Raw genomic sequence first — 24,790 nt, 5'->3', positions numbered from 1 at the left:
CAATTTGGGTGAAGGTCACTGTTAAAGCAGGCTCAGACACGGTAATTGGATGTCTCTATAGGCCCCCTGGCTCAGCAGCTGTTGTGGCTGAACACCTGAAGGATAATTTGAAAAATATTTCGAGTAGATTTCCCCACCATGTTATAGTTCTGGGTTGTTGTTGTTGTTGTTGTTGTTGTTGTTGTTGTGGTCTTCAGTCCCTAGACTGGTTTGATGCAGCTCTCCATGCTACTCTATCCTGTGCAAGCTTCTTCACCTCCCAGTGCCTACTGCAACCTACATCCTTCTGAATCTGCTTAGTGTATTGATCTCTTGGTCTCCCTCTACGATTTTTACCCTCCACACTGCCCTCCAATGCTAAATTGGTGATCCCTTGATGCCTCAAAATATGTCCTACCAACCGATCTCTTCTTCTAGTCAAGTTGTGCCACAAACTTCTCTTCTCCCCAATCCTATTCAATACCTCCTCATTAGTTACGTGATCTACCCACCTTATCTTCAGCATTCTTCTGTAGCACCACATTTCGAAAGCTTCTATTCTCTTCTTGTCCAAACTGGTTATCGTCCATGTTTCACTTCCATACATGGCTACACTCCATACAAATACTTTCAGAAACGACTTCCTGAGACTTAAATCTATACTCGATGTTAACAAATTTCTCTTCTTCAGAAACGATTTCCTTGCCATTGCCAGTCTACATTTTATATCCTCTCTACTTCGACCATCATCAGTTATTTTACTCCCTAAATAGCAAAACTCCTTTACTACTTTAAGTGTCTCATTTCCTAATCTAATCCCCTCAGCATCACCCGATTTAATTTGACTACATTCCATTATCCTCGTTTTGCTTTTGTTGATGTTAATCTTATATCCTCCTTTCAAGACACTGTCCATTCCATTCAACTGCTCTTCCAAGTCCGTAGCTGTCTCTGACAGAATTACAATGTCATCGGCAAACCTCAAAGTTTTTACTTCTGCTCCATGAATTTTAATACCTACTCTGAATTTTTCTTTTGTTTCCTTTACTGCTTGCTCAATATACAGATTGAATAACATCGGGGAGAGGCTACAACCCTGTCTCACTCCTTTCCCAATCACTGCTTCCCTTTCATGCCCCTCGACTCTTATAACTGCCATCTGGTTTCTGTACAAATTGTAAATAGCCTTTCGCTCCCTGTATTTTACCCCTGCCACCTTTAGAATTTGAAAAAGAGTATTCCAGTCAACATTGTCAAAAGCTTTCTCTAAGTCTACAAATGCTAGAAACGTAGGTTTGCTTTTCTTAATCTTTCTTCTACGATAAGTCGTAAGGTTAGTATTGCCTCACGTGTTCCAACATTTCTACGGAATCCAAACTGATCCTCCCCGAGGTCCGCTTCTACCAATTTTTCCATTCGTCTGTAAAGAATTCGCGTTAGTATTTTGCAGCTGTGACTTATTAAACTGATAGTTCTGTAATTTTCAAATCTGTCAACACCTGCTTTCTTTGGGATTGGAATTATTATATTCTTCTTGAAGTCTGTGGGTATTTCGCCTGTCTCATACATCTTGCTCACCAGATGGTAGAGTTTTGTCATGACTGGCTCTCCCAAGGCCATCAGTAGTTCTAATGGAATGTTGTCTACTCCCGGGGCCTTGTTTCGGTTCAGGTCTTTCAGTGCTCTGTCAAACTCTTCACGCAGTATCTTATCTTCCATTTCATCTTCATCTACATCCTCTTCCATTTCCATAATATTGTCCTCAAGTACATCGCCCTTGTATAAACCCTCTATATACTCCTTCCACCTTTCTGCCTTCCTTTCTTTGCTTAGAACTGGGTTGCCATCTGAGCTCTTGATATTCATACAAGTGGTTCTCCTCTCTCCAAAGGTCTCTTTAATTTTCCTGTAGGCAGTATCTATCTTACCCCTAGTGAGACAAGCCTCTACATTCTTACATTTGTCCTCTAGCCATCCCTGCTTAGCCATTTTGCACTTCCTGTCAATCTCATTTTTGAAACGTTTGTATTCCTTTTTGCCTGCTTCATTTACTGCATTTTTATATTTTCTCCTTTCATCAATTAAATTCAGTATCTCTTCTGTTACCCAAGGATTTCTACTAGCCCTCGTCTTTTTACCTACTTGATCCTCTGCTGCCTTCACTACTTCATCCCTCAGAGCTACACATTCTTCTTCTACTGTATTTCTTTCCCCCATTCCTGTCAATTGTTCCCTTATGCTCTCCCTGAGACTCTCTACAACCTCTGGTTCTTTCAGTTTATCCAAGTCCCATCTCCTTATATTCCCGCCTTTTTGCAGTTTCTTCAGTTTCAATCTGCAGTTCATAACCAATAGATTGTGGTCAGAATCCACATCTCCCCCTGGAAATGTCTTACAATTTAAAACCTGGTTCCTAAATCTCTGTCTTACCATTATGTAATCTATCTGATACCTTTTAGTATCTCCAGGATTCTTCCAGGTACACAACCTTCTTTCATGATTCTTGAACCAAGTGTTAGCTATGATTAAGTTATGCTCTGTGCAAAATTCTACAAGGCGGCTTCCTCTTTCATTTCTTCCCCCCAATCCATATTCACCTACTATGTTTCCTTCCCTCCCTTTTCCTACTGACGAATTCCAGTCATCCATGACTATTAAATTTTCGTCTCCCTTCACTACCTGAATAATTTCTTTTATCTCGTCATACATTTCATCAATTTCTTCATCATCTGCAGAGCTAGTTGGCATATAAACTTGTACTACTGTAGTAGGCATGGGCTTTGTGTCTATCTTGGCCACAATAATGCGTTCACTATGCTGTTTGTAGTAGCTAACCCGCACTCCTATTTTTTTATTCATTATTAAACCTACTCCTGCATTACCCTTATTTGATTTTGTATTTATAACCCTGTAATCACCTGACCAGTAGTCTTGTTCCTCCTGCCACCGAACTTCACTAATTCCCATATATCTAACTTTAACCTATCCATTTCCCTTTTTAAATTTTCTAACCTACCTGCCCGATTAAGGGATCTGACATTCCACGCTCCGATCCGTAGAATGCCAGTTTTCTTTCTCCTGATAACGACATCCTCTTGAGTAGTCCCCACCCGGAGATCCGAATGGGGGACTATTTTACCTCCGGAATATTTTACCCAAGAGGACGCCATCATTTAATCATACAGTAAAGCTGCATGTCCTCGGGAAAAATTACGGCTGTAGTTTCCCCTTGCTTTCAGCCGTTCGCAGTACCAGCACAGCAAGGCCGTTTTGGTTAATGTTACAAGGCCAGATCAGTCAATCATCCAGACTGTTGCCCCTGCAACTACTGAAAAGGCTGCTGCCCCTCTTCAGGAACCACATGTTTGTCTGGCCTCTCAACAGATACCCCTCCGTTGTGGTTGCACCTACGGTACGGCCATCTGTATCGCTGAGGCACGCAAGCCTCCCCACCAACGGCAAGGTCCATGGTTCATGGTTCTGGGTGGAGATTTTAATTTGCCGGATATAGACTGGGAGACTCAAACGTTCATAACGGGTGGCAGGGACAAAGAATCCAGTGAAATTTTTTTAAGTGCTTTATCTGAAAACTACCTTGAGCAGTTAAACAGAGAACCAACTCGTGGCGATAACATATTAGACCTTCTGGTGACAAACAGCCCCGAACTATTTGAAACAATTAACGCAGAACAGGGAATCAGCGATCATAAAGCGGTTACTGCATCGATGATTTCAGACGTAAATAGAAATATTAAAAAAGGTAGGAAGATTTTTCTGTTTAGCAAAAGTGACAAAAAGCAGATTACAGAGTACCTGACGGCTCAACACAAAAGTTTTGTCTCAAGTACAGATAGTGTTGAGGATCAGTGGACAAAGTTCAAAACCATCATACAATATGCGTTAGATGAGTATGTGCCAAGCAAGATCGTAAGAGATGGAAAAGAACCACCGTGGTACAACAACCAAGTTAGGAAACTGCTGCAGAAGCGAAGGGAACTTCACAGCAAAACTGCCTTGCAGACAAACAAAATTTACGCGAAGCGAAATGTAGTGTGAGGAGGGCTATGCGACAGGTGTTCAATAAATTCGAAAGTAAAGTTCTATGTACTGATCTGGCAGAAAATCCTAAGAAATTTTGGTCTTATGTCAAAGCGGTAGGTGGATCAAAACAAAATGTCCAGACACTCTGTGACCAAAATGGTACTGAAACAGAAGATGACAGACTAAAGGCCGAAATACTAAATGTGTTTTTCCAAAGCTGTTTCACAGAGGAAGACTGCACTGCACTGTAGTTCCTTCTCTAGATTGTCGCACAGATGAAAAAATGGTAGATATCGAAATAGACAACAGAGGGATAGAGAAACAATTAAAATCGCTCAAAAGAGGAAAGGCCGCTGGACCCGATGGGATGCCAGTTCGATTTTACACAGAGTACATGAAGGAACTTGCCCCCCTTCTTGCAGCGGTGTACCATAGGTCTCTAGAAGAGCGTAGCGTTCCAAAGGATTGGAAAAGGGCACAGGTCATCCCCGTTTTCAAGAAGGGACGTCGAACAGATGTGCAGAACTATAGACCTATACCTCTAACGTCGATCAGTTGTAGAATTTTGGAACACACATTATGTTCGAGTATAATGACTTTTCTGGAGACTAGAAATCCACTCTGTAGGAATCAGCATGGGTTTCGAAAAAGACGGTCATGTGAAACCCAGCTCGCGCTATTCGTCCACGAGACTCAGAGGCCCATAGATACGAGTTCACAGGTAGATGCCGTGTTTCTTGACTTCCGCAATGCGTTCTATACAGTTCCCCTTAGTCGTTTAATGAACAAAGTAACAGCATATGGACTATCAGACCAACTGGGTGAATGGATTGAAGAGTTCCTAGATAATAGAACGCAGCATGTCATTCTCAATGGAGAGAAGTCTTCCGAAGTAAGAGTGATTTCAGGTGTGCCGCAGGGGAGTGTCATAGGACTGTTGCTATTCACAATATACATAAATGACCTTGTGGATGACATCGGAAGTTCACTGAGGCTTTTTGCAGATGATGCTGTGGTGTATCGAGAGGTTGTAACAATGGAAAATTGTACTGAAATGCAGGAGGATCTGCGGCGAATTGACGCATAGTGCAGGGAATGGCAATTCAATCTCAATGTAGAAAAGTGTAATGTGCTGTGAATGCATAGAAAGATAGATCCCTTATCATTTAGCTACAAAATAGCAGGTCAGCAACTGGAAGCAGTTAATTCCATAAATTATCTGGGAGTACCCATTAGGAGTGATTTAAAATGGAATGATCATATAAAGTTGATCGTCGGTAAAGCAGATGCCAGACTGAGATTCATTGGAAGAATCCTAAGTAAATGCAATCCGAAAACAAATGAAGTGGGTTACAGTACGCTTGTTCGCCCACTGCTTGAATACTGCTCAGCAGTGTGGCATCCGTACCAGATAGGGTTGATAAAAAGAGAGAGAGAGAAGATCCAACGGAGAGCAGCGCACTTCGTTACAGGATCATTTAGTAATCGCGAAAGCGTTACGGAGATGATAGATAAACTCCAGTGGAAGACTCTGCAGGAGAGACGCTCAGTAGCTTGGTATGGGCTTTTGTTAAAGTTTCGAGAACATACATTCACCGAAGAGTCAAGCAGCATATTGCTCCCGCCTACGTATATCTCGCGAAGAGACCATGAGGATAAAATCAGAGAGATTAGAGCCCACACAGAAGTATACTGACAATCCTCCTTTCCACGAACAATACGAGACTGGAATAGAAGGGAGAACCCATAGAGGTACTCAGGGTACCCTCCGCCACACACCGTCAGGTGGCTTGCAGAGTATGGATGTAGATGTAGAATACCCATTTTTCGGTACATAAGGTATCTTTTGTTCGTGCTATTGAAATTTATGGAATGGTTTGCACCACTCCAAGTCTCATCAGTGCAGTAAATACTCCTTCCACTATTTTGAGAAGTGTTTTTAATTTCTCATAAGAACTTTTTTCTGCTATTTATTTTCCTTCAGCACAAGCTTTATATTGAATTTTTTTGTGTCTGAAGCTCAATTTCCACACAAAATGCTAACAGGTTATTCCAGTTAAACGAGGAAAGTCTTCCCCTTCATTTTCAACTTTTCTAACATTCCCACTACTGTTCATAACCGGTTTCAACATAGAAACCTGGATTTTTCCCCTTATGAACCCATGAAAACACTTAACTCATACACTGCAAATGTCAAAATAATTACCATAAATTGAGAGGAACACTTTCCTTGAAGAATAGCTGGTGGTAATTAGTGTTCTTTCTGATCTTCCATAATTCATTTTTTTCCATGGAGTCTATCTTCAGTCCACTTTGTCCTGGTTTCTTTGGGACTTACTTCTCTCACCTCAAATTCCACGGGTGTATCTTGTCCCTGTATACATTTCTGTCTTCAGCTTCCATTGGATTGATTTTTAGTGCTTCTAGATTCAGTTTAACTTGTGTGATCCATGATATGTAAGTAAGAATTTTCTTGGTGAGTAGTTTTGGTGATAGCCTGATGATGTGCCACAGAACTTCAACCTTTTTCTGACATCTGCTGCTATGTTTGACATCATCTCTGTAGTTTTCCAAGAGTGTACTCAGTAACCCTCTTCTGTCAGTTTTGGGATGAGAATTTTCTTCATGATTTTCATTTCTTCCTTCAGTATACTTTCCATGTCGATTTTTGTATGGAGTGTTAGTGTCTCACTTACATACAGTATTACAGGCTTGGTTACTGTGTTGTAGTGTCTGACTATTGTGTGATTGGACATGCATTTTTTTATTATACACAAGCTATGTCTTGCCAAATGCCTCTTCATTTTTGTAGTCTAGTCTTCTATGTGATCTTTCTCCTCCTGTAGGTCCAAGGATTTCTCCTAGATACTTGAAGTGTGCAACTGTTTATTTTGCCATATTTTGTGTCTAATTTTGTTATGTTTAATTTTGAGCAGAAAAATTCTGACTTCTCGAAAGAGATCTGCAACCCAACTTTTTCCGTACATTTTTCAGTACCTCAATTTGTTTGGTTGCTGTTGCTTCGTTGTCTGATAGTACGGCCAGGTCATCTGCAAAAGCTATGATATTTCAATTTTGTCCTGGCATCTTGCTAGTCGTGTTGGTTTCCAGTGTCCTTGAGTTTTCAGTTCTGTTTCGTATTCCCTGATTACTTTGTCCAGGACTAGGTTGAATAGTAGTGGGGATACTCCGCCGCCTTGGCACACTCCAGTTTTGATCATGCAGGGATCAGAGATTTCACCCATCAATTTAACTTTCGATGTTTTGTCAGAAAATGTCTGTCTGAATAATCATAGTGTTTTTGGGTTGAGTCCCTGTTCTTTTAAGACGTTGAACAAGGATTGTCGGTCAACAGAATCATACGCTTTCTTGAAATCTATGAAGGTGCAAATGATTGGCGAATTCTTGATGGCCTTGTATTTTATAACTGTTTTCGATTGAGGATTTGTTCAGTGCATGAATGACCAGGCTGAAAGCCTGCCTGGTATTTTGTGTTAGTTCCTGTAGTGACTTTGTTCCAAGGCTTTTTAGTAATTCTGTAATGATGCCGTCTTCACCAGATGGTCTGTTGTTTTTTAATTTAAGTATGTGTTTGTTGATCTCTGCACATGTTGGTGGGGGTGGTTCCAGTTGGATGGAGGTACTGTTCTGTACTGGAAATCTTGTTACAGGTTCAGGGCAGTTAAGGAACTCGGAGAAATAATGTGCCATTTCTTGACAATTCTCTTGTTAGTTAGTGCTAGTTTTCTGTCTGGTTTCCTGACGCACACATTTGGAAGTGTGTACACGCAGATTTTCCTTGAGAAGGTCCTGTAGAATTCTCTCGTGTTGTGGTTGCAGAAGTTTACCTCTATAGTATCCAGTTGCTCCTTTATGTACTTTTGCTTTGTTTACCTAATAAGTTTTGCAGCCAGTTTTCTTGATTCTAGGAAACAACAGACTTTCTGGGTTTTTTACTATTGTAGTCCTGAAAAGCTGGTTTGCGTATTTCTATGCCTTTTCACACTGTGAGTCCCACCAAGGGCGTTTAGTGTTCTTTTTCCGTGGTATAAGTTTTTACTTTTTGTATGATATTTCTATGGAATTATTCCCACGTGTTTGCTGGTTGTTTTTCCTATTCCTCTTTTACGTTGGATTCCATGATCTTTTTTGTGTCAGACTTATCTATATACATTGTTTTCTGATAGATTTTCTTTGGTGTAAATTTTATATTGATTCGAGTTAGATAAAGGTCTGAATCAATATTGGCACCTCTGCATACTTGAATGTCGTGGATCTCCTCCTGGACTGGGTAGGAAATCGCTACATGGTCTATTTGGAATTCTCCCATCTCTTGTATAGCTGACTTCCATGCTTTCTGTTTTTGCGGAGATTTCATTAGGAATGTTGACAGTCTTTAGGTTATTCCACTGGCATAGTTTGACGAGTCTCATGCCATTTCTGTTTGTATATTTGTGCGGCAGGACTTTCCCACATTTCTTTGAAGACTTTTTTATCTGCCAATTGTGTGTTAAAATCATCTAATAAAATATTTGTATTGTCTTTGGGGATCTTGGGCATCACTGTCTCTAGTGTTGCCCAGAATTTCTCTGTTGATATGGGGTCTTTTTGTTATCCCCGTCTGTGGGGGCATGTATGTTGATCATGATTTATTTTTTTGTTTGCACCCTGTAAGTGCATTGTCATTAACCTGTTGTTTACTGGATTGACTTCTCTAATTGAATTGATTATCTTCTTATGTACCATGCCAAAAAGCAGAGCACCGTTGGCGACTCGTTTGTCTGTCTTGCTCTTCAATATACGGTAGTCTCCATAACACATTGTGTCTTCGCCTGTCATGCGGGTTTCATGCAGTGCAAGCATCATTATCTTCTGTTTGTTGAGCTCTAATGATAGGTTGTGCAGTTTTCCTGGTTGGATCAGTGTATTTATGTTGAAGTACCCAAGAAACGTAAATGTTTTGTATGGAAGTTTATTATTATTGTTGTGGGTTTAAAGGTGCTTCACTGTTCAGTTTCAAGTATCTTGACTCGCAAGAAAATGAGGTACAGAGATGAAACGGGAAAAGGAAAGTTTTCAGCTCCATGATCTGTGATCATGTTGTCGTGGTGACAACCCAGGTAGCTAGAAATTGTAGCTGCTCAGTGTAGGATACACCAAGAAAGATCATCAGTCAGTACAACTAAAATGGGGTGGGAAATGAAAATGGGGTGAGAAAGTGGAATAGAGAGCTAATTAGCTTAATCAGTTAAATAAATATATACATAAAATGCGTAACTGTGTGCAGGGAGAAAGTAGTGAGAGACCACTTGGGACACATGCTGCAGGGAGTTTTACTCCCACACAACCTAATCATACCAGACACAAAATGCAGAGATGCATTAAAAATTGTTGTAAAATCCACTTTCCTCTCTGGAAATGTAGCACTTTGGTAGCTGCAGACCCACTGTTCCCAAGTATTTGAGGTGGTGAGGTTGACGGAACAATTGCTCATCTCAGATCAGCCAACAGGCACACTCTGAGAAGAAAATAGATTATCATAAGATGACTACCACACTGCTGCATTGAGGGGGGTCCTCTTGACAACAAATTAACTTGTGAGCGAGCCTGACATGGCCAAAACACAGTTGGCACAATATGATGGCATCTTTCCGAGAGATACGAAAATGCCACACCTTGGTGCTCCCCCCTTGGTTGCTCTTCAGTTTGGTGAGGATCACAGTAGCCTACCTTTTCACATCCCACATATCCAAAATTTTGTGTCACTGTTACAATCTTAAACATGTGTCAAGTATTCAGAGTTCAAGTTTGCCTCCTACGGTTGCTTCTTTAGCTAATTTGTCAGCAAATGCATTTCCCTACATACCCACATGCCTTATGTCTGGATGAATTTTATCATCATTTTGGAGCTGTGGAGGTCAATTAATAGGCCCTAGATTTTAAGTGACCAAAAGGCATTTGGAATAACACAAAGCTATGCCTTTTAAGAAGCTCCATGGAGTTGTTACAAACAAGGAAGTCCTCTGTGGCAAGAGTTTTAATGCACTGCAGAGCCTGTGATACAGCAACCAGCTCTGCAGCGCTTATTCTGCACGCTCTTGGCAGAAAAAACTTACTATCCTCATCTGTGTGTGCAAAAGCATAGCCAACCATATCCAAGTAGATGTATGTCGAATTTTGTTAGTCACGGAGAACAGACTGGAACACATGCTTGAAAAAAGGTGAGATCAGCATTCTTTTAGGAGGAAAAGAAAGGTCCATCCAAATCGCAGGGCTTGTGCCAAGAGGTGACTATATGAACATAGACAAGAGGGAGCAATTTGAGGCCACTGCATGGAGCTTTCAGCCACATCCCAGCTGGACTACCTATTTTTGACCAATTTGTAAACAGTCTGAACTATTGCATGTGAAGCAGAGCTGAGTAACACAGGTGGGTACGCATCTGATAGACTGTAATGAAAGTTTGCCAAGAGTTTCTGACATCTCAACCTCAGTGGTGAGCCACCAACTTCTGCCAAGAGGCTGTCTACATGTCTCATATGAAAGCCTCCAGTTAACCGCACATCACTGTGGTGGACAGTGTCTAAGAAGCTCTGTATCGATGGTGCTGGCCACCCACAGACAACAAAACTACAGTTCCCCGGGATGAAGTGCTGCAGAACTGCCATTCATTAAATGGAAAACTGTACGATTCCCAAGACTTACGTATGAAAGGAGAAAGAGTTCAGTTCCACAAGGCAATTCTGGGTCAGGAAATTAGGGCGGTAGTTACTGCATGCAGACACTTCGGTGAAGTGTGCTGTGAAACATTTAACAATGACTTTGGGATCAATACAAATGTCGCCATTTGAGGTGGTGTCAGAAACTATGCTGGATAGTGAGTAGCCACAAATGTGAAACAGTTTAGACCATACTTTAGATGATTAAGTGTGGGCTCTCATAGATGAACATACTGTTCCCACCACTGCTTATTAAAAACAGTGCCTTCCCTCAAAGTCTCTTGAATGCTATTGAATGTTCCATACAGGGATGGTGCTTGTCTTGTTTAAGTGCACTGCAGTGCTGTTTGATAGCTGCATTAATTTTTTCAAATCACCCTGGCAGTGGTGCACATTGAAAAGAGAACGATTAACAGGGTATTGTCACATCTGGAGGATATATTATCCTGCCAATAGTATCTTGTACTACTCCTTGATATCCTTGACTGGTTTAGAAAGCTGTTGTGGAGGTGAAAGTTTGCCACTTGGTTTTCTGAAGTGACCAACAGGGTACAAGTTCCATTGGTCAAGAAAGAGAGAGTGATAAGAACGTAGTGGTCATTGTCACGGAGATAATCATGGATCGATCACTGGAATAAGGGTGAGATGGTCGGGCTGCAGACTGTAATATCTATGGCTGAGTATGTTTTACAGGCCATACTTCAGGAACTCCTCAAGTCTCCAACTGTATAAGAGAGTGTGCAGTAAATTAGCCCAAAACTATTAACAAAAGTCATAACTAATTAATATAGATCTGTTATTTATTACAATGTGCAAGCACTCCAAGAGTAAAGTGAATTATGTTGCATTCCTCAGGTGCTCACTCCCTCCACCACTAAACAGAGAAACAAAGCAAATATTTTAAATTTTTTAGTTTCAATACTTTGTCGACTGGTAACCAGCAGCTTTATTAAATTTCATAAAGTGTTTATTAACGATTCTGTAAACAGTTGCAGTAATTATATTTGGCAATGAGTTTTAAATACACAAGTGCCTCTTAGTAAGAGTTTGATTTTTGACTTGCTAAGATGTACCTGTAGATTGTGACATTCATTCTGCGAATATGCCACTTTGATGTTTATTATTAACACTTTGCCGACCGGCGACAGCACAGTGGTGTCGTGTGCACAGTACCATGCAGTGGCCAGTGACAGCACTTTAGTATCTTTTTCATTCTGTTGTTGTTTTGTTTAGGTAACAATAAGTTACACATGTCAACAAGTTTTCTACATCTACATCTACATTATTACGCTGCAATTCACATTTAAGTGCCTGGCAGAGGGTTCATCGAACCACAATCATAATCTCTCTCTACCATTCCACTCCCGAACAGTGCGCGGGAAAAACGAACACCTAAACCTTTCTGTTCGAGCTCTGATTTCTCTTATTTTATTTTTATGATTATTCCTACCTATGTAGGTTGGGCTCAACAAAATATTTTCGCATTCGGAAGAGAAAGTTGGTGACTGAAATTTCGTAAATAGATCTCGCCGTGGCGAAAAATGTCTTTGCTTTAATGACTTCCATCCCAACTTGCGTATCATATCTGCCACACTCTCTCCCCTATTACGTGATAATACCTGCCCTTTTTTTGCACCCTTTCGATGTTTTTGTAAATACTTGTGCGCTTTCATCATGGCAGACAAAAGAGACGATACGATTATTTACGATGAATGCGCGGATGTCTTGTCTGACATTCGGACGACTTGGCCGATTGGGAAGAAGACATTGGTTATCAAAAAAATGAAAGGAGGAGGATCATCAGAAGATAGTGAAATATGTCTAAGAAGAATTCAGCAAACGCGACAGTTGCCAACTGATTCGGATGAAGAAGACAGACTATGATTTACTGAGGACCAATAATAAACCTGAACGATCTCCGGATCCACACATATTTCCCAAAGATACACAGAGCATCGTGGGTACCGTAGAATTATATATTGGGAACGATCTATTTGAACCTATTAGCAATGAAACCAACAAGTATTAAGAGTCAAAAATGCGATAGAAGGAAACTGGATATCAAAAAATGCCAAATTTGTTGACGTTATGGGACCCAAACTTAGAAAATGGCTTGGAGTTGCTATCCTTATGGGAATTGTAAAAAAAGCAAGGATCGATGATTACTGGTCAATGCGTCTGTTGATAGACACACCGATATTTCACAATATGATGCCCTGCAACCGATTCAGACAAATATTATCATTTTTACATTTTTCTAGCAACAACAATAAAACGGATAATGCCGACCAGCTTTTCGAAGTGCAATTCATAATTTATTATTTTTCCAAAAAGTTTAAAGAAGCATTTAATCTAAGTCAAAAGATCTCAATTGATGAAGGAATCGTACCGTGGCATGGACAGTTAAATTTTAAAGTTTACAATACATCGAAAATTATATGAAATACGGCATACTCATTGGGATGCTGTGTGATTCGAGTACGGGATACATTTCCTCATTCGAGATATATTCCAGCACTGGACAACCTTTAGCAAAAACAGTGATGGAACTATTGGCACCTTCTTATGTAAAGTGGTATCAACTCTACATGGATAATTCTTATAACAGTTTAGAACTGGCAGAGAAATTACTTGAAAAGAAAATTCGAGTTTGTGGAACAATAAAGCAAAATAGAGGCTTTCCGGAAAAATTGAAGCACGCAAAAGTCAATGTGTTTGAAGCTTGTTGGCAACAGAAAGGTGATAAGAGGCCAACAACAAGCTAAGTAATCCGAATTAGCGCTGCCAGCGCCAAGCGAATAAATTTGTACGAGACATGCGGATGGCAAAGTATTAAGATCAAGTACTGTCTGGGCATCCTCAGCAGGCCAGGCTTGAGAATGAACCTGAAAGGTTTGAAACTAGTAATGCAAGTGTTGAGAGAATCATTAATTAACCATTTACTAAATATTTTAAGCACCTATTTTCTAAAGCTGCAATAGCACCAAATGACTTCAGGCAATATGAAAGAACTGTCCTTAGAAACAACTGTATTCAGTAAGAAAATTAACTATACAAACCATTTCAACTGTAGCACTTCCACAATGTGTGCGTATTCGTCACACAATCTGTTAAAATGTGATAACGTTCTTACTGAAATTAAATTAACATATAGAGTAGTACAGGTGTTATTGCAGCATTAGTTTTTTACTCAGCTACAGTAAAAGATATTTTACTTCAGTATAAAGTAACATATGCAGCAGATAACATTCAGCCATCTTAAGCAAAATAGAGAAAAAAAAAATCTTTAACACTTTCCATTTTGTTTGGGAACTGATGTAATGTGTCACATTCATGGAATACCACATCTAATATGCTTAAGACCTCTGTATGGAACGTTTCATGAAATAAGGGCAACTACAATGTCTTTGCTTAAATGTTTTTGTCTTTTCAGGAAATGAGATATGGTCTATGTGGTATACAATAGATTCAGCTTACTCTTATCTGTTTGCTTCAGTATTAGTTATCACATTCAATTTAACCTTGCAAGACCACCTCCACAGCCAAGTTCAATGCTCTTATGAGCATCCAGTTAGAACACATGGGATGCACTCTAAGCTTGCTTGTGCTTGGAAAGTGACATTTTATGACTTCATATTTTTATTAGTGCTGACACAAGAAGTCATGCCTTACACTTGTTAAATTGCAAACAGAAGTTTTTTTAAGGAAATTTTTAAAAATTAAAAGTATTTTACATACACTGTCATGCATTTTATATTTTTTTTTAGAAGTAATGCTTTCAAAACCAAGTTTAAATATACTCATCAATTTAACAAACTTAAAATTTTAAAAATAAATCAATTTTCAAGTGAAAATTTTATAACAGTATGCCAAAATGATCAGTTCTCATGACAACAAAACCTTTGCCTTTTTTATTGCAGAATCATTCAACAAAGAACCATTTTTTTTTGTTTTTAGATGGAAGAAGTGTAGAAAGATGAAGACAAACAGAGGAGGCAGTAATTTTGTTTATAAAGTTGTGGATCTGTGTACACAGAGAAAGATGTTTGGCAAAATGAACAGTGATAAGTACAGGGAAAACTTAATACTTAATTTTATTTTCAAGTCAGTGCATTAGTTTGCTATACTTTCACTCAGGTTAAAAGTCTAGGGTTTAACACCCCATCAGTGAGGAAGTCATCAGAAGATGTGTAGCAAAAATTAAGATAGAACACAGATGCGGAATGATATCAACCATTTAGTTTTCAAAGGAACCATACTGGTATTCACACAGATTGATTTACAGAAATCCCTGAGTATTTTAGACTGCCAGACAGAGACTTGAACCCCACTATTCCCAAATGTGAATTCAATGCCACAAATATTGGACCATCAACCATTGAAATTTAATGCAATTACGCAGGTAGCTTCCATCCAATTTTAAAGACACCTTTATGTTCACTTGACAAGCTACACTGAAGCATTTCCAACATTGCCAGCCCCAACATCTTCAAGTCTTCAATCTTATTTGTTGTAGTAACAATTATCTACTTTTGTCTTCACACATTCACTTCTCTGTTCACTTCTGGTAGATTTGAGGTTTCTTTCTTATGCACACACAGTCTTCACAGAATTCCACCATTTCAGAACTTACACAGCAGTATTTTGCATATGCTTGCTGGTCAAGGAAACAGTTGCACCAGTCCCATCATTTGTGGCAGTCTCTCCTCACTTTAATTTTACATCCACTGTCAAAGGGAAAATCTCAACACCAAGAAGGCCTTGTTTGACATAAACAAAAGTTGGTAGGCATGTTTCTACATTTGAAAGATGATACCTATTCAAATTTTGTGCCAACTGCATACGAGAAGCATTAGTAGCAGCACTATGAGGAGGCAAATCAGGTTTGCTTTAAATGTATACTGTAACAGTTGTGAGTGTTAGCTACCTTTGAAATTGGATGTGGCACATCGCAAGTTGATGTTAGTCAAGAATGCCTTTAAGATGACAACAACATTATCAACAGCTCACTTACTTTCAATGAGATTGTGTGAAAGGGCTGCAAGAAGCTGGATGTTCCTTCTGCAATACTGCAGAAAAACTTGGCAGGAGGGTAACCACTGTACATGAATGCTGGAAGCAGTGGTCACGAGAATGTATCACTGCAAGTAGACCAGGCTCCAGACAGCCACATAACACTACTGAGAGGCACAACCTTCATGTTTGGCATGGGCTCTGGCACGTTGTAATGCATCTGAAGCAGCAATCTGAGCAGCAGCTGGCATTATAGTGACACAACAAACTGTTACAAACCAGTTCCTTCAAGGATAGTTCCGAGCCAGATGCCCTGTAGCATTCCGCCGACCCCAAACCACCATCATTTGAGAATTCAGGGGTGGGGGTATCAAGCGAGAGTTCATTAGAAGGCACAGTCTACTGTATTTTCTGATGAAAGCTGGTTCTGCCTCAGTACCAGTGATGGCCTTGTGTTGGTTGAAAGGAGGCCAGGTGAGGGCCTTCAACCAACCTGTCTGTGTGCTACACACACTGGACCTACACCTGGGGTTACAGGTGGAACTGCAATTTCATTTGACAGCAGGAGCACTCTCATGTCCATCCCATGCACCCTGACTGCAAATTTGTCCATCAGACTGGGGATTTGACCTATTGTGCTGCCATTCATGAACAGCATTCCAGTGGGGTGATTTCCAACTGTATAATGCTCTACTACATACCGCTGCCGTAAGCCAATATGCTCTACAGTGTGTCGACGTGTTGCCTTTGCTTGCTCTATCACCAGATCTCTCTCCAATGGAGTACATATGTGACATCATCAGATGACAACACCAGCGTCATCTACAACCACCATTTACCATCACTGTAGTGACCAACCAAGTGCAATAGGCATGGAACTCAATCACACAAACTGACATCAAGCACCTGCACAACACAATGTAAGCATGTTTGAAGCTTGCATCCAACATTCTGGCAATTACATTGGTTAGGAATGTACCAGACTTTCACATTTGCAATGGCTTAACTCATGTTTACATTAACCTGTGATGTTAATCAATTAAATGTTACCAAGTAGAATGTACAACCATGCTATGAGTAAATGTGCATGGCATGTAATTTTTGTTTCTCACTCCTTACAAAGATTAAGTATCTGCACCTATTACGCACTTGAGAATAAGCAACACTCAAAACTGCCTATGAATGCCCAAAGAAGTATCATTTAAAAATAACAGCTTGATGGAAATGATGTTCTTCATATGGTGGTTACCAAGAAGTCACATGATAGCTGCTGTGTTGTACAGAGTACACTGAACACCACAGTAGATGAAACAGTCTTGAGTCACATGATTGTGATATCATCAGACCTTGCAGGGTCCTACTGTCATCGGGAATCCAGTGCAGGATGGGCAAGATGTGTGATACAATCACATTTTGAGATGGGTGCCCAATGTGTGAGGTGCTATATCCCAGATCATGGAGGCACAAAAAAATGTATCATACATGGCTGAATTTCGCAAAAACTGCCACAACCATAGTCAGTCACTGTGGGCAGCTACATGTTGGTGACAGGAGTCACGTAATGGTCATATACTATGGATTTTAATAACAGACAGAGGAAATACAGAAGCGTCCGATCTTACCCATGACGTCACAAATATGGCGGAAACGACCATAAATGACAATTCCAATATGGCGGATATAAAAACATCGCATACGTATCATAAACACTGAAATACACAGGTTTCACAAAAAGCCTAATGACTCTAACGTGAAAAGCGTGGGAAATTGGGGGTTTTTGGGTGGGGAGAAACTAAATATACACAAATGTAGCCACCGACCGCCATACAAAACCACGCAAAACGACGAAAAAAATCAACATCACGAAACTGACCAAATACCAAAAAACACATTCTTATCCAGAATCAGACACTTCCCTTGACCTACATAGATCTACAGTAACTCCCGATCCCATAAATTAGGATCGAACACTTCCCTTGACCTATATAGCTCAACAGAATCTCCCGATCACATCCCCCGATACAAAACTCAAAAAACACTTCCCTTAAACCTACATACATCTACAAGAGCTCCCGATCCCATAAATTAGGATCGAATACTTCCCTTGACCTATATAGCTCGACAGAATCTCCCGATCCCATCCACCAATACAAAAATAAAAAAAAAAACCACAAACCATAGCAAACAAACATTTCCCTTAAACCTACATACATCTACAGCAGCTCACGATCCCATAAATTGGGATCGAACACTTCCCTTGACCTATATAGCTCAACAGAATCTCCCGATCCCATCCACCAATCCATTCCTGAACAAAAAACCACAACCGAATACACTCAATAACAAACTCACCCGACGTACAGCAATTACCATTAGATTAACCATCACACAAAACCGTTAACTCACTAATACAAATTCCGCTTCAAAACCACGAACACAGCACTCACCACTGAGCAACAGCTAACTGACCCCAACAAACCAAACAAACGTAAACCATGAACACACCACCAGAGGGCACGACAAACACCCCCACGACGTCTACAAACACGCCACAATCACAAACCAAACTCCGCGCCGTAATGACGTCACACACCACAACACACTTACGTCACGGGTCAAAGCCGACGAGTAAGATCGGAGGTTTCTGTTGACCCCAGACAGACTGACCACACTAAATAAATCACTCATTAATTACCTGTAAAGCTGAACAAAAACTCTTAAGCATCCTTACAATCAAGCAGCAGCACCCTGCTATGAGGTATGCAAGCCATTCTCTACACTAGAGTACATATCCTTAAGATGTGTATCCACTAGCAACTAATTTCCATAAGTAACTTCTGCACGCACTAGCTGAGGAGGTTTACATTACAAGAAAAACTTGCACAAGGTTACTTCTGCAGGTTAATTAAAGGAACTCGCTGCAAGTACTTCCAGAAGTGCTTCCACTAGTGTTGCATCAGGAGATAAGCAAGTGAGCGTTTATAGTCTTGTGATTAAAAACGGAGCAGCAACCACCGTTGATGAAACAACAACAACAACAACAACAACAACAACAACAACAACAACTACTACTACTACTACTAATACTATTTTTATCACTACTATTACTGTTGTTGTTGTTGTTGTTGTTGTTGTTGAAGAAAAATCATTACAAAAAACAATATTAAGAAAAAAACAAATGCTTATGTGAAGAAATGAAGAGGCATAATAATCAAGTTATCAAAAGACATTATTGTATGAAATGAAATCAGAGGACATCATTCACACTGAAGCCTTTCTCAAAAAGTTGTATATTATTTTCGAACATCTCATCTACTGTACAATCATATATTCAAAAGCAGGATACAAAAATGCAGCAAGCTGTACCACCAACATATAGCCTTTTAATAACTCTTCTATTTTTGCAAACAGTATTCATTACTTTTATTACGAATGCAAGACATTTATTTTTATGCTAACAGAAAATAATAATAATAATAGTAATAGCTAAAATTTAAGGATGTCTGTACTTCCATTTTACTTCCCCTTCTGGTGAAACAATGTAATCTGCATATTAATTTAACACTTCCTTGGCTCTGGTGATCAGTTATATACATTTAAGGGTTCCAATGGCACTTTTGTTCTGGGCCATCTGTCTTCGCATCATTCCCCTTTTCGACACTAACATTATCATACCAGTAATGAACACACACAACTTCTGCAAGTTTGAGAAGAATTTACAGCAACTAGCATGCACTTGCAAAAAGATGTAGGAAACTTCTTCCACTAACTTGCAGAAGCTACTCTGCAAGTTGACAAACCTTGCAGAAGTCAAGTTGCTGGGGATGTTCCCACATGACACAACTTGCACAAGTAGTTTCTGCAAACGACTTGCTGAAGATGACTTTATAGACACATGCCTTTACAACAGCAGTGCATAAATACTTCAGGAGATTACAACAGGCACTATATCCTTTAAGCTTGGGAAATGGTTCGCTGGATTTCATGGAACATGAAATGTTCGTACATGTAGCTGGCTGGGTACAAATACATTGAAAACTAGATAATTTAATACATCATGCTAACAGTGTGCCATAAATGCGCGGGTGATACAGATATACAGAAGTGAGGGACTATTGCATGGGATGAAATGAGGCTGGCAATAAGCCTACCACATGTCTCACTGGTGAACAATACAGATACCTACCGTTTACTTGTGCAACAGTTTGCTTACAACATCCGAAAGGCAATCTGGATGTGCACCTCCAGCAACAAATTCACTACTATCAAACCTGAATTAATTCCGAATATAAGGTCTGATATCACAAAGATGAATACCTATATACGTCACACATTACATTATCTTCTTAAAAGGTGAAATTTACATATAGTATTTCCAATATATTTTGGATAATGGGCAGCATCGGTCATAAACATTGAAATCCTTCATTTTACAGATCTATTTCGGTCACTGTGTAACCACTTCCAATGCAAATTATTCGAACCTTGTGGAGGTATAACATAATAACACAACATTTTCTATGAGGTGTAACATGTACTGTTATGATTACTTCCAAAAGATATCTTCATGTACTATGTTGGATCAGCAACTCCTATCATTACAAGATATGCTCTTCTGCAAATTTTAAAAATTATCGTATGCACAAAAAGTGAAGTTATCTTTTGGAAGTATTCATCAAAGTGTTTGTTATACCTCATAGAAAATGTTGTGCTATTATGTTATAAGCCCACAAAATTCGAATAATTTTCACTGAAGATGGTCACACAGTGACCGAAATCTATCTGTAAAATAAAGGATTTCAATATTTATGACTGATGCTGCCATTTATCCAAACTATACTGACAATAATACAGTTGTAGTGCACACAGTTCCTCTGGAATTGGACAAAAACAAATACCATAGGTATTAAAGGGTCTTCAGAAAGAAAAAGAAAACTGACGAGACAGCAAGAACTAGTAAAGATCCAAAAGTAGTTTTACACTGTAAAAACTATTGTAAAACACTGAGAAAAGTTGTAAGGAAATCAAGAAATATGTATGTTAGAGAAGAAATTAACAACTCCAGCAATACAATCAATATGGAATGTTATTAGAAGGGAGACAGGAAAAGTAACCACAGGGGTAGGTAGTATTACTATTAAAGAGAATGAGAACATCGTAACCAACAGTACACAAGTAGCTAATGTATTTAACAACCATTTCGTAAGTGTAGGAGAAAAAAATTGGTGAGAATAGTTCAAAAGAAAAAGCCAGGCGGTACATAGAAGAGTCAGTTTTGAAAAATTTTTGTCAGATTAAGTTTCACCTAACAACCTCTTGTGAAATAAGTAAAATTATTAAATCTTTGAAAAATAAATGTTGTTTTTGAGAAGATGACATCTCTAATAAGATACTACAACAATGTGGAACAACTACAGCTGCATCACTAACTCAAGGTATTTTCTCAGACAGGGTAAAATATGCCACTGTCATGCCTCTCTCTCTCTAAAAAAAAAAAAAAAAAAAAAAAAAAAAAAAAGGGGGTTAAAAAATGGTTCAAATGGCTCTGAGCACTATGGAAATTAACTGCTGAGGTCATCAGTCCCCTAGAACTTAGAACAACTTAACCTAACCAACCTAAGGACATCGCACACAATCATGCCCGAGGCAGGATTCGAACTTGCGACCGTAGCGGTCACGCGGTTCCAGACGGTTGTGCCTAGAACCACTCAGCCACCCCAGCCGGCTACAAAAAGGGGGACACCACATAAGTCAATAATTATCGGCCAGTATCCTTGCTTACAGCATTTTCAAAAATCTCTAGAAAGTAATGTACTCAAGAGTGGTTAGCCATCTCAACGGTAAGGGGATACTTAGTAAATCACAGTTCGGATTTAAAAAATGCTGTTCCACTGAGACAGCAATATACAATTTAACTGTCCACATAACAGAGTCTTTAAATGGTAATATGTCACCAATAGGAATTTTCTGTGACTTGTCCAAAGCATTTGATTGTGTGAACCATGACATTATGCTACAGAAATTACAATTATGTGGTATAAATGGAATAGCATATGAATGGTTTAAGTCATACCTACAGAACAGGAAACAAAAAGTTTATATGGGTCAAGTGATTTAAATAAGTTTGCCATTTCATCTAACTGGGGTGAAATTACATTGGGTGTTCCACAGTGTTCAATAATGGGGCCCTTCTGTTGTTGATATATGTGAACGACCTCCCTTCTTATCTGCAACAATAAGCTGAACGACACTGTTTGCTGATGACACAAGCGTCATTATTAATCCAGTAAAAGAAACTCCAACTGAAAATGATGCAAATAAATTCTTTGGAAAAGTCATTAATTGGTTTTCTGCAAATGGACTTGCTTTAAACTTTGAGAAAACACATTACATCCAATTTTCTGCTGCAAAAAGTATAGTTCCTTCAATAAATATAACACATCAATAGTCAGTAGACAGAGTAGAGCATACTAAGTTTTTGGGTGTACATATAGATGACAATCTTAATTGGAAAATTCATATTTTGGATCTTCTAAAATGACTAGGTTCAACAACTTTTGCAATCGGAATAATTGCCAATTTTGAGGATATAGAAATTAGTAAGCTAACACACTTTTCATACTTTCACTCGTTGTCATATGGAATGACATTTTGGGGTAACTCAACACTTAGACAAAAAGTATTCACTGCTTGAAAGAAATTGGTTAGAATAATGTGTGGGGTTCATAGTCGCACATCTTGTAGGCATCTTTTTAAAAGATTGGGAATTCTTAGAACAGCCTCACACTACATTTACTCGCTAACGAAATTTGTTCTCAACGACATGGACCAGTTTAGAAACAACAGTGACATTCAAGATTATAATACCAGAAAAAAGAAAGAGAAACACTACCCTTTACTCAAACTATCTTTTCCACAGAAAGTGGTAAAACATGCTGCTATAAAAATTTTTGACAAATTACCAGATGAAATAAAATGTCGGACAGCAGTAATAGTTTCAAAAATAAATTGAAATCATACCTCCTTGAAAACTCCTCCTATACCATAGGTGAATTCTTGGATAGGAATAAATAAATCCATAAATATAGTATATGCATGTTGTGCCATTTAAGGGAATGGGATAAATAATAGAAATATTAATCTTTAACACTGTATATATTAAAAAATCTTGTTTCATATGTTGATTTCTTGTGCACTTGACACGTTCCACATCATAACGGCTACCATACCGCACAATTGATCAATGGAACACGCAACCAACTAACTAGCATTTCGCCCAACAAACTGTGGAATAAGTACAAGTAAGGCGCAATATGCTGTCATGAATATCTGGAAAACAACAGCAGCAGTAATCTCGTCAGTCAGTGTGACTGACAATCTAATACAGGTAAAATATTTTAGAAATGAGGAAGTAGTAACTACAACATTATTTCAGCAACCCAATCGTCAGTTGCAAACAGGTATTTGGATTTATAGTTAACAAGTTTGAGGTGAATATAGTCCAAGGAAGCAAATTCACACAAGTCTTAACTAAAACTTCAGGTCTTGAAGCAAGGTCATTTGACAGCACATTTAACATCATCATCATTTTCGTAAATTTATCTGAGAATTGTTTCAGTTCCATCAGAGAGTAAGTTTATGACAAATACATGAAAAAAGGGAAAATTGGTTGTATTTTGGGAATAATACGCACACTCACCCTCCCCCCTCCCCACCCTCCTTTAACACCATATTAATTCATTCCACCTTACGAATTACTCCCATTCGTGACAACTTGCATGTTGCTATGATTATTAATAAATACGTCATATTCCTTAACCCCCTCATCAGAAACCTGTTACAGCCAATTATTAACTTGTACTGACAAAAAGTGACGACCTAGATATTCACTATGCCATGTCTACATCATTGTTCCATGGACATTATTCATTATCTCTTCCGAACAAACTCAAATTCTGTACAGAATTCTAAAGGAGCGCCTGTAAAACGTACTGTCTGACTGTCAAGCCGCTTTCACTGACATTTCTGAAAACAATGCAAGATATGAAGGATAGTAGTAAAGTAAATATGCCACAACAAAGGAAAGCACTTGCAGCAGGGCACCTAGTAACATGACAGTAGAGACCAAACATTTATCTAAAAATCATGAACATGGATTTTGACAGTGACAGTGTACAATCCGAGCAGAAGTATGTCATCCACTGCTATTCAAATTAAAAAAACATGGCATATCTATTTAGCAATAGAAGACACGCCAACGAATGTCACTTACGTTTTTGGAATGGAATACTCATACAAAAGACACTTTTTACAAAATTTTTCTACCACTCTTCACTATGACAAATACACAGTGACTAATAACGCAGCAAATATCAAGATGGTGGAACTTCCTGCTCTATTTAACGAGTTCATGATAATAAGAGGTTCTTTACATTAATTAATGATTTTAAATAGCCTGTACATTAATTGCACTTACACAAAAATTTCATAAATGAAGGTAGCTACTGCTATAACACTCCTATTGTGAGTGTCCTTACATCTTTTTTTTGCGCACAGTTGTCACATCATTCGCTCTAAGATAACATGGCAAAGACCTTCTTACAACCAAATTGTTTAGAAAAGCGCGCTGTTATTACAGAGAGACAACTTCCTATAACAAAAATCAATTAAGAGAAATAAGCATTTACACTTGTACTATTGTATGTAATTCCCCCGGAAATTTACTGGTTCAAGAGTTTATGAAAGGGATAACTTTCGGGTGTATATCAGCTTTTGCTGATAGTCTTTACACATACCGGAACTATCTTCACACAAATAGGCATGGAATATAAGTTCTGTAGTTAATATATTCTTGTTTGCCGTTTCTTCCACTAACTGAAATATATATTGATTACCGGTAATTTTTCAAGCGTTATTGCTCTTTGTGCAGTAGCGATCTGACGCTTGTAAGACTGGAAGATAGATAAACAGACAGATTCATAAACTGGACGCACTGTACAAAGTCGGTTAGTAACCATGATCTGATTCACCAAACATGC

General features: G+C 38.9%; 1 protein-coding gene across 6 annotated transcripts in view; it reads right to left on the bottom strand.

The window, feature by feature from the left end:
* LOC124596599 (epsin-1) overlaps nucleotides 1-24,335 on the bottom strand; it is a 168,550-nt gene extending 144,215 nt beyond the window's left edge. For 4 of the 6 annotated variants that reach the window (XM_047135795.1, XM_047135801.1, XM_047135800.1 and 1 more), the window contains exon 1: nucleotides 24,229-24,335. The gene's annotated coding sequence lies outside the window, so the exon portion shown is untranslated. Of the gene's footprint in view, nucleotides 1-24,024; nucleotides 24,147-24,228 lie in introns of those variants that run through there. The other 2 variants (XM_047135799.1, XM_047135797.1) reach the window with 2 other exon arrangements.
* Nucleotides 24,336-24,790: the final 455 nt, after the last annotated feature.

Source organism: Schistocerca americana, chromosome 2, assembly GCF_021461395.2.
Source record: "Schistocerca americana isolate TAMUIC-IGC-003095 chromosome 2, iqSchAmer2.1, whole genome shotgun sequence".
Classification (NCBI taxonomy): Eukaryota; Metazoa; Arthropoda; class Insecta; order Orthoptera; family Acrididae; genus Schistocerca; species Schistocerca americana.
The sequence above is the reverse complement of the archived record's forward strand: the minus strand, read 5'-3'. Positions and strand labels throughout refer to the sequence as shown.